This window comes from Zonotrichia leucophrys, chromosome 10 (genome assembly GCF_028769735.1).
Source record: "Zonotrichia leucophrys gambelii isolate GWCS_2022_RI chromosome 10, RI_Zleu_2.0, whole genome shotgun sequence".
Lineage (NCBI taxonomy): Eukaryota > Metazoa > Chordata > Aves > Passeriformes > Passerellidae > Zonotrichia > Zonotrichia leucophrys.
This window is the reverse complement of record NC_088180.1, coordinates 16,832,609-16,849,727: the sequence shown is the minus strand read 5'-3', so window position 1 is coordinate 16,849,727 and position 17,119 is coordinate 16,832,609.

The window sequence follows — 17,119 nt, the reverse complement described above, 5'->3', positions numbered from 1 at the left end:
CCACAAGGCTGGGATCAGGGCACAGATGTACCACACTGACCCGCTCTGGGCACTGCAACTCCTTCGCTGCTCTGCGTCACCCTTCCCAAAGCCTTCCCACAGAACTGCACCTCCCTGCCCTCAGAAAGGCCAAATTCTGGCTGCTGCTTTGCTCTCTGCTGAGCAAGTTTTCTTCTAATCTCAGTAAAGCCTCCAGGATTTGAGCCTAACCAACACAGATAAATCGTTGGCTTTGGCCTAAAAGTCAGCCAATTTAGCCTTGGCAGATTTGCTCCCTCAGAGGTCACTGAGAAGCTGAGATTTACTAAAGGCACTTGAGTTTTCTTGGCTTTGTGGTCGAAGTCAAGTCCCTCGGTGACACTCTAACACCTGCTGTTCTTTTATGAGGGAAACCACTGTGCTTCTGGGAAGAGCTACCTTCCTGTGGTTTACGAGGCTTTTTCTCCCTCTGATGTCACTGTTGTCCTAAAAACCCCGGGTGACACTGGCGTCCACACGGAGCTGGACCAAACCAGCTCCCAGGGGTCCCACTGTGGGTGTCCAGCCAAACGTCCAACTCTCAGCACCTTGTCATCTCTCACTGACAATCTGACTGCTTTCTTGCTGCAACTGCATTAATAAATTTTTATTATTTCGCCATTGGAAACAGTAGATGCTGAGTCTTTGATTTTGTGAAAAATCTCTGGTTTTTTGAGAAAGCACCATAAGTAAATCTGTCTAGATGTGGAACAGCTTTCCAGGCTGGGGGATCTACCTCTCCGTTGGCTGTATATATGTGGTAGATCTGCAATTGAGCAAGGAATTTGTGGCTAGGGCAGGGAATGCTTAAAGGGGCAAAGTTTGGACAAGTAATTTCTGAGACAGATCTTGAAGTTTTGTGGATGGCTTCCAGCACTCAGTGGACCATCAAGAATCGCCTGATTGATGCAAATATGTGGACACATTAATTGATTTGCACCTGCAGAAAAAGGGAAAGAAACCTGACATAGCCAACCAATGGTGGGCAAATTAAAAACTACTAAAGGCCTTTGCTGCCACAGTTATTTCTCCTTCGCTGTGGGAAGAAACATGTTGGAGACCTTGACAGAAGGGAAAACAAAGACCTACAGCACTTCCAAGGTGGAGGTGTGGTGCATCCCTCCTTCCAAGGTAAATCCCTGCTGTCCCTAGGAATTCAGCTGTAATGCACATTTAATAGAATCAAAGACCTGGGGAGGGGGAATTTACAATCTTCTTTGCCACTTCAGTGACAGCTGAGGCAAATTGGGTCTCTGTGTCGCTTCAGCTCCAGCGAAGGCCTCGTGCTTTTGTGAGGCTCCTTGTCAGCATCCTCCAAACTACAAAGTGTCACCCTGGTAACTCTTAATCCTGCCTCAGCACAGCTTGTTCCATGTGCTCTCTCATCTGCAGAGTTTAAAGGATGGAGCTGTCACTGGGGAAATGTTCTGATTCCGATGTTCCTGAGATGGATTTGACGCGAGGAAAACAGGGTTCATTAAAATGGTGCAAGACGTTGTGATTGCTATTTATATGGGAGGCTCAAAACAGGCTTTTGTTTACAGAAACAGTTCCTGCAATTAGATCAGTGGAGGAATATTCCCCCTGTGTGGGTGGGAGGGAGTGTGAAGTGCAGTATTTCCCATCCTCACCTTTTGGCTCTCGTGGCCACCCTGCTTTATAACAGAGAAAATAAAGCGAGCACCAGCCATTTCCTGTTAAATGAATATCAGATATATCCCCAGTACCAGCAAAAGGTGGACTTCTCTGCATCCCCTTTCTGGGGCTCTACAAAGCCTGGAGACCCTCAAAAACGGGCGGAAATGTTGCTGTGGCAGGGAGTGATTCTCCATGGGCCAAAACTGAGGGTCCCCTCTGCTTCCAGCCCAAGGGAATAATGCTTTGCCATTCCCACAATCCCTGCACCATCCTGACTTCACTGGGAGTTTCACAGTTTATGGATTCATTCCTTCTTTCAGGAAGATCCATTCCCTCTATGCCATCCTCTCCCATTTGCACCCCTTTGGATAAACCTTTGCAGAGCTATAACTGGAAATACAGGAGCGTGTGGGCAGAGCCATTTGTGCATCCCTGGCTGCCACAGCCCCCCGAGCAAAGCTCGTCCCTCCTGCTGTGACCTTCAGGTGTTCCAGGCACCTGCAGTGTCCTGGCTCTCCTTTGGAAAGCCTTTGGAACCAGGAGCTTTATTTGACCTGGTGCAGAAGGGCCTTTGTTTAGAAATCCCCCGGAAATATTCATTTCGAAGAATGCAGCGGTGGTGATTAAAGCACTTGGTTGCCTCTGTCAAGGTGATTTTCCGTCCCGGTGAGGGGTTTAGCCAATTCTGGCTGCGTTTTGCTGAGGAGCGCTTGCAGAAGCGGTGGGCACCTCTAGATGGTGCGTTTTACTCAGGAGAACTTTGTGCCCGGCCCTTTACGTAACTTCTGCTCCTTGTCTGAGGCTGCAAACTCTCTCCGACCAAACCACACAGATTTTAGTATTTCCTTGTTTTCTTAACTTGAGAACCTGGCTGCAGTACTGCAAAAATAATACAAATATAGGGCTTAGATACTTAAAAAAGCTGTATTATGTGGCACATTTGGTTGGACCTCTGAGATATCTACCATGTGGAGTATCTGCCACATAACTGTTGGCATTCCCTGTCTTATGGGTTCATTCCTGTGCTAATTAAATTAAAATTAATCTAACTTTTTTTTTTTTTTAAATAGAAAACTCTGCTCTTGTACTTGAATGCAAAGAAAGAGGGAAGGACCAAAGATGGGTAATGCCACAGAGATAAAATGATGGTGATGTTGCAATAACTTACTCCCTCTACAGTATTCATACTTCTTTTCTCTGGACAGCATTTCCCTGCTTGAAGGAACCACACAAGTAATTTAACTGTCCCAGTTTAGGGAGGCCAAAATCCAGTGAGACGCCTGGAGACAGTGGGAGATTGCAAAAGAATTGGAGACCAGGAAAGATTGGGTTTCCAAGGAGAGGGAATGGGAGACCCAAAAGTGGGATGGGAGGCTGGGAGGAGCGAGACACTGGCAGCAGGTGGGAGGCTGGAGAAGAACAGAAGACCAAGAAGAAATGGGATGGCAACAGAGGTGTCCTCCAAGAAGGCTCCAAGTTCCATCTTTTCCCAGTGGCTCCTGTGTTGCAGCAAGGAATAGCTGTCATCCATGCTGAAACTGGGGGAGATAAACCAGAAAAAAAAAAAAAAAAAAAAGGGAAAAATCTAAAATGGTGTAAGAATGAATCTCAACTGCCACCTCCAGCATCCAAAACCAGTGAAGGAGAGCATCACATTATCTCAGGACCCAGCAGCAGCGACATCAAACAAAACCGGAGAGGCGCTCCTGATGGCATTTATGGGCCTCGGGGCTATCGGGAGCAGCAATCTCCTCGTAAAAGCCCAGTGAGCCCTGCAGCAGCACCCTGCGATAACCACACACTCCTGTGCCGGGAGCTGCGGGAATGTGGCAGCAGCAGCCCCGGCTGTGTCCCCGCTCCTCCCCGCGCTGCTCCTGCACAAAACACGGAGTTTAGGCAGCCGGAACAAAGCTATTTATATCCTAAAGTGTTCTTTTACGCCTGGGAGCTGAGACTGTAGCCTCGGCATCAAAGATAACTTCATAATAGCCTTTTAGTTGAAATAACCCTTATTTGCAGGGAAGTTCTGTCGCGAGGCTGAGATGTAAAACAGGAGCAGTAGAAATTACTCATAATGCACTGGAAGAGTTTATTCCGTACGTGGCCTTTTCATAAGCTTCTAAAAGGAGCAATTTCAGGTGAGAAATCATGGAGAAAATCTTGGACCCATTGAAAAAGAACCAGCAATTTCCTTATCCGTGTTATGAAGAACATCTTAGCTTATGAAAGCCCAGCAGATTTTTTGATCTACATAATTTTTTATCATTTATTCCATTTTGATTACTGTCTGTAGGGCTGGACAATGCAAGAAGGTTGGTGTCTTTTCTGCTCCTGGATAATTTAACTGTACCATTCCTATGCCTAAGAATGCTGAAGGCAACTATGTGTTCTTTCTATTTCTTAAGAATTAAATAAAATAACCCAGAACAAAAAGTAGGAAAACCAAATGCCCTTTATCCTCAGCCCCAAATTAGTGATATTAATTTTCTATGTCCTCTTCATGGCTTTTCTAAAGCGTTCTGTTCTTCTCCAGCCTCCCACCTTCTGCCAGTGTCTCGCTCCTCCCAGCCTCCCATCCCACTTTTGGGTCTCCCATTCCCTCTCCTTGGAAACCCAATCTTTCCTGGTCTCCAATTCTTTTGCAATCTCCCACTGTCTCCAGGCGTCTCACTGGGTTTTGGCCTCCCACCCATCTTTGCCCCCTCTCCCTTTCTGGCCTCCCATCGCACTATTCAGCCTCCAACCCCTTTTATGCTTCACAACCCTTCCTAAACTCCCACTCCTCTTTTTGGCCTGACACCCTACTTTTTGGCTGGACACGCCCTTTTACAACTGGACACTCCTCTTACACCCCTTTTTGAGCCTCCCATCATTTTGAACCTCCTTCCCCTTCCCTTCTGGGACTGCAGTCCTGTTTTCCTTTTGCTGTCTTTTTTTGGTTTTTTTTTGCTCTGCCTGCAGCCCTGTTTTCAGCCTGGCACCCTATTTCATCTGTTTTTCATCCTCTCACCCCTTTTTAGCCCTCTACACTGTTTTGGCCTCCAGCCTCCTCCTGCTGTCCTCCCACCCATGTTTTGGCTGCCCCAGTTTGGGGGCTGCTGAAGGGCAGCACTGCATCTGGGCTATTTTAGATTCTGGAAAACACACCTGAGAGGCTGTTGATCACATTTTTTAACAGCAGGTTGTTTGCAAGGAAACTGCTGAGAGCATTTGCACTCAGAATTTAATCAGTCCCAAAATATTCAGAGGAGCCTCAGCAACAGCGCTGCTCTTCTGCTGTCTGTCAGTCTGTGCAGGGAGAGGTGGCAGATCTGCTCACACAGATGCACCACCTCTGACTTCAGCTGCATCATCCTGTTTTCCTCTGTCCCCACAGCCTTTTGGCCGTGTCTGACCATCAGCTGTAATTGTTATTTAAGGTTAAAAGCCCCAGTACTCTTGGAGAGGCTGGTGGCTCCGAGGTGGTGGTCCTGCCTCAGCTGGGCAGTGGCACAGGGACAGGAGAGCCTGGTAAGGGCAGCCCACAGGAGCCAGGCTGGTTTTTCATCTCCTCTTAGCCTTGGTAGCTTGGGTTGAACCTTCAAAATGGGAGTTTCCAGCCTGTGTGTTGATACAACATCTTCCCCAAATTTTCCACTCCCCGTTTCACTCTCTGTGTCATTCTGGTTGGGAACACACTGGCTGTTTCCACACAGGAGATACATTTTAAGGTTCTTCACATGCACAAACAAATGCATTTCTCAAGCTATGTAATGATTTTCAGTGTTCTATAAAGCAGTGGTGGGACAGACCTCTTCAAATTTATCCCAGTTTTATCTCAGACTTGTCTAAACTTCAAGCAATTGGATTGGCACGACAAATCTTAGCTCTCCTCCTCCCATGCCCTTGCCCATTTTGATGGTCAGCTAAGGGGGATGAGTTTGATTTGTTATTCCAGTCATACTGACCATTAACCCATCCTCATTTAGGACAATATTTAATCACAAGCTCAAAAAGCCTTGAAAGGAGTAATTTTTATAAATGATAGTCTGAGCCATTTGTCCTGCTGAAGGCCTGGAGGGTTAACAACAGGAACATCTGCAAGGCAGTTATTGTGGCAATCAATCCCAAAATACAAATAACTCAATAATTTATAACAGACCCCCACCATTAAATTGTACTGTGCTATTTTCATTTATCTCAGTGCTTATTATGGTGTTACACTGATTTTTAATAATCTCTCTGGCCTTTTCATTTGCCTGCTGGTGCTTGTCAGATTTAGCTCTGGTTTGGTATTGGAGAGCCTGTGAGCCAGGCTGGATCTACCATTTTAATTATTCCAATTCACTGGATGAAACAAATCTGAATTAGGAAGTAACATTTAGCCGTGTCAGAGTGATGAATTCCTGTCATTCAGAGAAACAAATACATGCACTTATTTTGTCTTTTCAGGGTTCAGTGATCCAGTCCAAATGTTAACTTTTGCCCCCATTTTGCCCCTCATTAAGTCTGTCTCAGAGAGTAAAGTCACCTGGTCCTTACCTCACCTTTACCAGCACTTTTTTGGTACATTCAGAACCAAAACAATGATCTGATTCCTGCTTTGAGATCTTTTATAGCACCAAAGCTCTCAACACTCCTGTGCCCTGGACACGGCCTCAGCTCTCAGGTGAGAGCTCCAGCTCTGTGGTTGGAGGGTGCAGAAGTGGAAACCAGAAACTCAGCCCTGTGTGAGGATAAGCAGACAGGAAAGAGGCACAAAGATACTGTGATTTTTGGGCATTGATGCAGCTCCTCTACAGCCTGAGGGCATCTGCATCCTTAGTCATGCAGCAGAGGTGGCTTGTGCAGGGAATGTGCTTCCTGTATTTCCCTGTGTTGGGCTTCTGTCAGGTTTGTCTCGCCAGACAACATCAAAACGAGACAGGCGTAGGGTGAAAGCCCTGGGACGGGCGTGTGAGTGGTGCCAGAGGTTTCTCAGGTGTTATTTGAGTGAGAGCAGAGGCGGTGCTGGGAAGGGCGTTGGGTTGTGCTGGCTGGGGTGAGTTGGGAAAACGAGGTCACTGGGGATGTTGTGCAGCACAGGGAAGGCTTTACAGCAGCCTCGCCTGGGATTTCTGGCTCCTGCAGCTTAAGGAGCTCCATGCAAACCCTCATTTCCCAGAGGATCAGGTGCTTGCTCAGGAGGATGCAGTGATTTGGTTTTTAGACATCTTTCACCACAGAGTTACACAAATCTATATTTCAGAAGGGAGGTCTTTCCACAGCCAGAGCTGCTCACGCTGTTCTCAGATGGTTTCCACCTCCCAGCAGCCAAGGCTGTGCTCCTGCTCCCTTGGCATTTGGGAGGGTGGGCTGATCCCCGCCGCTGTTCGTGCAGAGGGCTGCGCTCCAGTCCCCATGGAAACAATTTGGAGAGTTTTCCAGCTTGTGTAGCATCACTGAGCTGTGTTTTGCCTTCCTTTTCACTTCCATTGGGAGGGCGGCAAAGCTTTAACGCATTCATGTTTGAAAAGCACTTTGAGGTGCTCGAGGAAGGTGCTGCAGAGGAGACAAGTGTTGTTACCCAGATGAACTGTTTCTGTTTTGCTCAGAGCCACAGCTGTGAGTGTCGCTGTGCCCGTGGCAGCAGGATGGGGCACTGGGGTCACCGTGTCCCCATTGGGGCCCTCTGGACAGCTCCTCTGCAGAGTCACCTCGACACCAAGGCAAGGCTGAGCAGGACTCCCACAGCTGCAGTCAGGCAAGGGAATCCATTCTGGAAAGCTCAGTGGCCTGATTTGTACAGGCAAAATGGAGGGAGTTCTCCACAGGGAGTGGCTCCACATGTTTCAGGTGCAACAGGAGCACAAGGCAGGCAAGAGCTCCTGGTGAGGGGAGCTGGGGATCCAGTGCTGCCTTGGATGTGAGGCCCCCCAAAGCTCTCTGAGGACACACTGTTTGTGCTGTAAAATACCTGTATCAGGGGTGTTTATCCACTCAGACTCTGCAGTTGGGCCAGCTCCTGCTCCTGACTGTGAGTGCAGAGCACTCCTGGGCTGCTCTGAGCAGGCTGCACCGCGATGCTGTGGCAGGGTAAAACCACATACCTGTCTGGAGCTCAGGAATGTAACACGCTGGGGCCTAAGGGATTTTACATTTCTATTCCCTACCGAGTGCCTCAGCACCTTCCAGACACACCTGAGCTCTGCTAACCCATCTGTACTTGGGAATCACTGCACAGCTCTGGCCACTGCTGTGCGGAGGAATTGGGCTCCAGTTCCCCCATCCCTCATTCCTCCACCTGTGTCCCACAGGGTGGGCCTCCTGCAAAATCCCTTCCAGTTTCTAGGTACATTGTTCTTCCCAACTCTGTAAGAGGAGCCTGGAGCTGATGACAAGGGTTTCTGAGGATCCTGCCAAGGGTATTTTGTCTGGACTGCCTTTTTCTTCCTCTCCTTCAATTCTGTTTTGGTTTGGTTTCATCATTTTTTGCAGGGGGATTGGTGGTTGTTTGCATTTTTCTAAATTATTTTTCTAAACTTATTACTTGTAACTTTCTGAAAAAGAACATTGTTAACAAACACCAGCTGAATCTGCACTGCCTGCCTTGCTAAGGCCACAGTGAGCTGGGACCACATTACCCCATCTCTGCTCTTAGTTCCAGCAACAATTTTTAAATCCAGTTATAAACCACTTGTTTTAACATTTGAAACAAATCTTTTCCCATACATGCTTTCTCTCCAGTTTAGTGTGATCAGCTGAAAACAAACTGTACCAAAAAATGAAGGGACTGTTTTCCATCTGCCAGGTCCTCACCTGCCAGGCTGCCCAAACCCTTGGAAGGGAGAGGCCATGGGACACTCAGAGTGAGTGCCGCCAGAAGGGGCCCTTTCTGTCACAGCAAGCTTTAGTCAGCTTCAGCCACCTACGAGTACACCCTCACTTCATTCTCATCCTTCCTGGAAAGGCCCCTTCCAGCCTCTCCTCAGCAGTGCCAGCTGCCCTCTCGGCCTGACCTGCCTCAGTTCCCCTTCCCCCTTCCATACATCCTCCCTGTGCTGTTGCTGTGATTCATTAACGCCTCAGAGACACCAGTCTGAGTGGAAAAAACCCAAGCAAGCACCAGGTTGTGCCTCTCTGTACATTTTCTATAGTGACTCACAAGCCTGACCAGGTAACTCCCCTTTCCTCTCACTTAGTCACTCTCTCCCTCCCGGATAGGCCGCTCTGACTCCTCACTTCACTTATTGCTCTTGTTTTCTTTGCTCTTCCCTCCCCAGCCCTACGTGTGAGCTCGAGGATGGGAAGTTCTCCCTCGCTGACCCGTGGCACACAATGAAGAGCAAAGGAAAACACTGACTGCAGCAACTTTGCCTATGGAGGGAGCACAGGGCAGAGCTGCCCCCCTTTTCCCGCTCGGGCCACGCACAAATTACTTTGTCATTGTGGAGAAACAAATAAGGCTTCGTTCTCATTACCATCCTGATGGGAGTAAACAAGTTTATTTACACTTGAGCACTGCTGAAGAATAAAGTCATAGAGAAAAGTTCAGGGTAGGTGGCCTGTCTTTGTCATTAGGGCCAGCTTTTACAAAATCCCTGCCCGCTCGGCCAGACAGGCTGCTATTCAGGCAGGCCCGGGTTAATGAAAGTACGGGGTGTGCTTGTTAAAAGGAGGACTACAACACTTGTAATCATGGGTGGTCACATTTTTATTTAATGATACGTATCTTTCCTTTCTCCAGCCTTCGCTTGTAACCCTTTGCCTCCCACTCAGCCATCCTTCTGCAGTGACTAATTGTGAGTCCTCAACTAATTATGAGTCCTCAGCTAAAATCTGATAGCAGGGCCACAACCAGCTAAACCCACTAAACAAGTGATTTTTATTTTAAAATAATCTGTTCATTAACAGCCCTGGGATTCTGTCAGAGCAAAAAGCCCTCAAAGCATGAGGGGCCCCACATGTGTAATCGCTGGAGCTAAGATAATAATAAAAGGACAACTGCAAACAAACTTTGGAGAAGAAAGGGCTGCGGAACAGAACTGCTTCCTCTCTTTCAAGGCCTTCGTGTGGCCCTGGTGATAAATCTGTTGGGACAAGGATACTTCAAAGCCAGAGGTCGAACTCTGCTCTCATTTGTGCAAGTCTCACAACTCGTGTCAATGGAGTTTCACCCAGGCAGGAGGCTCAGGCCTGCTGTTCTGCTCTCATGAATGCAGTGAAAGACAAAGCCAGCCATGATGGGGGAAAATATCTATTTATCTATGACATGACCTTGCTGAAGTGTTGAGTACAATCAAGCTACACTAGAAAACCTCCCAATGTCTCCCAACTTTCCAGCTATTTCTAGAGACTAACCAGTCTGAAGTGCTCATGTCTGGGCTGAGGAGAAGTTCAAGCTCAAATGTATTTTTTTGGTATGTCCTGGATGTTTTAAGGATTCTCATAGAAGGATGTGCTCACACAGAGGCATCACTCACCCACCATTTTCACCTGCCTGTTGCAGGCTGTCGCTTCTTTCTGTGGTCATGGATGGAAGGTTTGTCTCTGCATACCCCACAGTCATTCTTGAACTTCACAGTCATTTGTGACAGAGGAGCTGTGAGAGATGTGAGGACGCTAAATTTTTCCAATTTTTAGAAAACCCACGGCTGTGTGAGAAGCTGATGCTTTGGTACATGTAAATTATCACTGTCACTGGGGTATCTTATTCACAAGCATTTTCCATTGTCACTTAGGAATCTAAAACCCAATTACAGGCAGTTTTGGGAGGGGAGAAGGGCCCCTTCTCATTGAGACTTCCCATCTGCTGATCACCCCATCCATTGAGGACAGGAGAGCAAAACGCTTAAGACAATGTGTTGTGCAATGATGTTACTTAGTTACACTCTTTGTTTCTTTATGAGGTTGGAAAAGACCTCACCTTGGTGTTCCTGCCCTACCTCGCGCTTCCCTCACCCGGCAGGGCCCAGAAATGTCAGTCCCACATCCCATCCGAGGCCTGGGGCAGCGCTCTGCAGGAAGAGCTGCCTCTGATACCGAGCGGAGAAGGGAAAAGGAGCAACACCAACGTGTCACTGCCTGCCCCAGTGCTCCCAGCACTCCCTGGCCCTGTTTTCACCTCTGTTTCAAGGCATATTTATTATTCCAGAGGAAACAGCCTGTTGGCTCTATGAGTTATGGTGAGACTGAAGGAAGGACTTCCAAACTTGGGTCAGCCTGAGCCTCAGCCTGTTTCAGGTTCAGCAAGGAAATCCCAGGTGGCTGAAGGTACAATTCAGCAGTACTTGCCACAAATCAGCGGGAATTCACTCCATCAAGGCTCTCAGTACATTCTGAAGAGCTCAGGAGCACTGCTGGTGATGAGCATCACCAAGGGCTTTGGTTTGCTGTGGTGCTGAGGCTGTGCCCAGGCAGGAGGGGCAGGGAGAGCATGGCTGAGGCTGCAGGAGGCACACAGGGCAGCGTGGCCTCTGAAGCAGTGCAGACTGATCCATGTGTTAAATAAACATGCTGAGGTAACTGGCAGTGCTAAACAATGTGCATAACTAATACTCATGGCTTGAAAATCATCAACCTCCCCAAGTGCTTTGCACATATTAGTGAGCAACCCGCGGAGCACGGCTGCTTCCCCCAGTGGGAGGCAAACTGAGATCCAGAGGGTGAGGGATTCCAATCCCTGATGATGTCCCTCAGTTTGGGAGCACAATACGAGCCCCTCTAAACTCAAGGGAATTCTTTGAAAAAGGGAGGTGAGAATGAGGGGTTATTGCAGAATGGCAGGGGCTGTATCTCTGTATTTGCAGCAGAGATTAATTTGGGTGAAGAAATTTCAAACAGGTAATGTGAAACTCTTCCCTTATTTACTGCTTCATGCTCAGAGGCAGAAACAAACCTGAGCAGGGAATCAGAAGCAGCCAAGCCAAGGCCAGTCTGGATGGGGCTTTGGGCACCCTGGTCTAGTGGAATGTGAACCTGCCCATGGCAGGGGTGTGGAACAAGGTGATCTTTAAGGTCCCTCCCACCCCAACCAATCCAGAATTCCAGGATTCCAGGATTCAAAGGCCTCCCCTAAGCTCTGCAGCTACCAAAGGCACCTCTGAGTGTTTTCCTTCACCTTTTCCTCTTTTTTTCCTGGCTCTTTCCCCATCATTTACAGAAAGCATCATCGGTGGTGTGAGGGTTAATGAACACCTTGCTCCAGCGAGGCACAAACTCATGAGTCTTCATGTTGTCACGAAGGTGTTGCTGAGCTTACGCTGCATGAAATATCCCAGAACTCCTGCAAACTGTGGGATTTAAATGCACAGGCTATAATTACAGAGTCTCCAGCACCCTCCCACACTTTGCAATGCCTTCACAAGTGGGAGCAGCAGGAACACCTGTCCCGGCCTCCTGTGGGCTTGTAGGTCCTTGCCTGCAGGCAGGCAGGGCTTGCTCCCTGGCAGGAGGCTCCCAGCAGAGCTGGGATGATGGGCTGGGAGTCTGGGCTCTCCTGGCTGTGCTCAGCAAACAGCCCAAGGCAGAGTCAGCACGGTCACGTTTGCAAACAGGTGCTCACAGCCAGGTTAATTGGGTGCCATTTCACAGTCAGCTTGATGACAGCCTTGAACACAGGGTTTGGAGGATTTAGAGGAGCAAGGGAATGAAAAGAACTTTCCTTTCAAAAAGGGATTGCTCCTTTCTGAGGGAGCCTGGGGAACATCACAGGTGTGAACCCCAGCAATGCTCCTGAGACTCTTGGGGCTCCCCCAGATCAGCATCAGCACAGCAGACCTGGTGCTACCCAGGGTGGGGACCAGCTCTGATCATGGATGCTGTGGTGCAAATCAGATGCATATAGAAAGGGCAGGTTCAGCAGGGGGTGAGAGAATGGTTAAATTGCTATAAAATCCAAAAATGCCATCCTGGGGCGATCTTAGCCTTAGTTAGGCCAGTACTGCATGCGGTGAGGATCACCTTCATGCATCTCCTGTGCCCTGGCAGGGCCCCAGGGGCTCTGGGGGCAGAGCAGAGTCCCCAGAGGTTCCAGGCTGTCTGGATGCACCCCAGGCAGGGCAGGTTCCTCCATGGCACACAGCAGGGTCTCCTCGGAGCGTTTGGAGCTGCTTGGGAGCTGATGTCATGAGGGCTCTGCCCAGACTGGCACAGGCAGGCTCTGCACAGAGGTGCTTCTCTCTGCCTCCAGGGCACTTTCTGGAGAGTCTTCCACAGCATCCTCCCCTCCCTGCCCCTGCTGCTGAGCAGCAAGGCAAGGAGAAGGAGAAGGAGGAGAAGGAGGAGAACTTCCCAGGGCCACCTCAGGAACGTGGCTACAGCCTTACCCCACAAATCCTCCTGCCAAGTGGGTAAATGTAGAGGCTGGAGCTGCCAGGGATATCCACAGCCACCAGCCAAAATGCAGCAGCAGCTCTGGTGGTGGTGGAGCCCTGGGTTGTGTGGGGACAGGGACACCCCCATTGCGTGGGGTAAGTGCATTCCTGCTGGAAAAGCTCCTCAGCTCCTTCTCTATCCTTATGTGCTTCATTTTTTTTTATCCTGTGCTGGTGCTTATCTCATCCCATAGTGATACAGGAGGGTATTTCTCTCCATAATGAGTTGGAGAATTAATATTGGGTCCTCCTTCGTGGCAGGAGCTGCATTTAGTGCAACCTTGCTGCAATGCCTGTCCCTGTATTTGCGTTTGCCTTCCCCCTCCACCCCTTGGCCCTGCTGCAAGAGAGAACCCCATAGCTGGGATGAGCCTGTGACTCCTGCAGCCCCATCGGCTCTCCCACCCCCTGGCTGCTCCAGCAGCGAGTCCTGGAGCTGCAGGAAGGACCCTCACAGCCCCTCTGGCATCCCAGTGCACAAACATCCTCCATCCCAGAGGAGCAGGGGACGTGGAGCCCCTCAGGGGGAGCAAGGGCCCTCTGTGGCCTCTGCTCCAGCCTGTTCTGCTGCGTCACCAGAGGGACCAACTGCAGCCCTGAGCAGCTCCTGCAGCCTCTGCTGGCATGAGCCTGCCTGACCTTTGCAGCACTTGTGTCTCTGACTCCTCTCTGCCTGCATTGGGCTGACATGGAGCACCCCAAACTCTCATTTACTGGCAGCCATTATCACTGGGGCTTTATTAGCCCTTAGCAGTTGCTCCTCTGTGGTCTCACTCCGAGGTGGCTGATGCAGAATCTGATAAAGGGCACCTGATATCACTGTGAATAGCTGATGTAAACTTAGCAGACAGTCCTGTGACACATCATGTGGGCAAATTAATAAACCCCCTCCCAATAAATTCAGCATGTGTCCTATAATCCCAGTTCAAGGGCATCACTTATGTCAACATCACTAAGTTAGCTACTCTGCTCCCCTGGGAATGCAGCACCAGGACTGTTCTGGTCAGAGGAATTCCCCCTCTTGTGACCACAGAACAGCAGCTCTGGCTCTGTGGGAGTCAGCTTTGTGACATCCATCAGCTCAGGGACAGAGCAGCTCCAGCCCCGGGCTCTGGTTCCTGCAGGGTCACAGGCTGAGACCTCAATGTGGGACACCAGGGTCCAGGGGAATGGCACCGTTGGGACCAGCATTTCCCACTGGTTTCTCATCCCCACTGCTGGGGTTCCCTCCTGCAGAGCTCCCATGGTGCTGCTGAGGCAGCTGAGCCCCCAATGACCTCAAGTGCTCTGGGGGTCCCCCAGCAGGATCCCTGCATGGCCTGGGCTCTGCTGCTGCAGGAGGGTGCCCCCAGCCCCACTGCTCACTGCTCTGTGCTTTTCTGTGGGAATAATCCCAATCCCATGGGTACTGGAGCAATGGGCAGCATCCCTCCCATGCCAGACATCAGACACCCCTTCAAAAAGGGCTCCTGCTCCCACATTCCCACTGGGATCAGCACATTGTGGCTCCTCAAATGAGCTGTTTCAGTGATTACTTTGCCCTTGCTCAAACAAAAAAGCAATCAGGGGGATATGAAAAAGGCAGCAATAGCATTTTGTTTTTCAGACTCCCCAGATGATCTGACTGAGCAACCAAAACATTTACAGGAGGACTCAGACCCTTTCGCTTGGCTCTGCGTGTCTCACAGGACCGAGTCGTTCGTCACACTGCTCCCAACCACCCTCCCATCAGCCAGCAGCTCTCTGGAGATCTGCACAACCCATCAGCATCAGGGCAACCCCTCGGGGGCCCAGGGCCACCCACGGAGCCCCAGCAGCGGAGCCAGCCCTGGGTGTCCCCTCCAGGCTCCTTCAGGAGCAGCTCTGAGGCCCAAGGCTCCCTGCAGAGCCACCAGCGTGCTCCCTGCTCAGCCTCACCCTCCCGTGCTCTGTGGGATGCCCTCAGCCCTGTTTGCTCTCCAGGAGCTGCTGCTGTCCCCACAGCCCCAGCCTTCCCTCCCTGCACACTCGGCTCGCTCCCGGCATTGTTCCCCAGCGGGTTTTTATTTGAAGGGTTTCATTAAATTATCGCACAACATCACTTGGTACACAACTACAAATTAATTTAGTCAGTTTGCATTTGGCTGACCTAATATTCATTATATTCCAGTCAAGTGGATGTGTTTGCTGTTTGACGGGCTGCTCCTCGATAAGATACGTGGTCCAAAGTACCGTACTTAGAACTAGAGGTAATATTTACAGACACTCCATGCAAATACTGCAATTACCTGATTAATTATAGCCCTTCTGTTTGGTTCTGCAGATCACACTCTTATCCCTCCCTTCCCCATTTCCATATTTGTCTATAATACGTGGGAATAGCCTTTAGATCTATACAAAGCAAAGCTGGATGTTTTTTAAACACTCTGTGGTCACTCAGAGCCCTCCTCTCCCCAGGGCTGTGCCTGCCTGCAGAGGTTTGTTGTGCCTGGGATGCATGGAGCATTACCAGCGCTGCATTTTAATAACAATCTCAGGCCAGGAGATTGGAAATTGGAATCTAAACATAGCCCTGAAGAAGGACGAAAAAGGAAGTCAAGAGGGACTTGGAAATAGTGTTAAATGTGCAGGAGTGCTGTAACTGTAGTTCCCCTTAACTGCAGGAATAAGCATACTCAGACTGACATATAGACAGACAGACAGATGGACAAAGAAATCTTACTGTTATACAGCACTTTTCATCCTGGGATCAAAAACACTTTAAAAACTCTGTGAAACTGAGCAAAAATGCAGCTGCTGTCCCTGCAGTCACCTGTCCCTGCAGCACCAGCACATGTTATCAGCTGGTGCTTCTACCCATGGTTTACTTTATTGTTTTTAAATTTATGGTTAATCAGAGAGAAAGATTCAGGCATCAACATTTGGCTTCATTCTTGTCTGACGCCGTGTTTTGCCCTTCCAATGTCAATGGAGTAATTTGTGGTGGAGTGGAGTCACTCCTCCAGTTTAGGAGGGCCTGGAGATGGGTGGTTTTTGCCACCCAAGCAAAGGCAGAGGTGTTTCCTCTGGCTCAGGAGGGAGGGTGGCTCTGCCCCACGCCCCACTGATGTTCTCATGGGCAGAGGTGACCCCTCCACCCAGAGGAGGGGCCCAAAGCAGAGCAGAGGATGGGGCTCTGCCCGAGCAGCTGCAGTGGCACTTGGCACAGCAGCATTCCAGCTACAGCCCCATCCCTTCCCCTCAGAGCACAGTGTGAGTGACACTGGGGCTGGGCAGAGGGAACCCTGCCCCTGGCTTGGCCACGTTTCCAAATCCCTTCCCACGAGGGAGAGCCCCAGCAGCTCTGTGCACTTCCCAAAGGAGGTGATGGGGGACTGGGAAGTGCTCCCAGCCTGAGGGCATTGGCACAGGAGTGGGATGAACAAAGGAAGCAATGGAAAGGAAAGGAGCCCTTGAGCTCAAACTGGCCCCATCACCCAGCTCAGCATTTTCTTACCTTTGTAGGATCACCTCATCCTCCCCCTGCCACCTCACCCTCCCCTTGCCCAGCTGGGACTGGGCACCTTCAGCCCCTGCTCTTTCTCACCTGCCTGCAGGTACAGCATTTCCTGTTCCCTCTTCCCAGTGATCCCTGCCCCTGCCAGCCTTCCTGCCCCCTGCCAGGAGCTTTCCTAGGGCCCTCCCTTTGTGCTTAAGCACCTTGCAGTCGGGGACCCTACAGCAATGCAGTCTCATTATCTGCCTGCCAAAGCCATCAATGAGAGGATCTCCAAGGTGAAATAAAACCATGCATTACAAATGAAATGCTCTGCTGCTCTCCTTTGCCTCCTGCCATCACCGGAGATCTTTGTGGTTAGTCTGCAAGACAGCTCTTCCCTGCTAATTAACATTTAAAAGTCTTCCTCTCTCACCCTGCCACCGTGACACAGGGGCTGCTATCGCCCAGGTTGTTCCTTGAAATAATTCATCACTTGGGAAACATCAGAGGCTCATTGTAATCCCACAGACCTGGCCTAAAACCAGAGCTGTCCTCCTGCATTCCATACCGTGGTCTCTGCAAGGACTGGCTCCGGATGTCAACCAGATTTGATTCTCAGAAAACATCTTTCCAAACTGTGTGTGTCTGATTTTGCAAGCAGGATTTTGTTTTT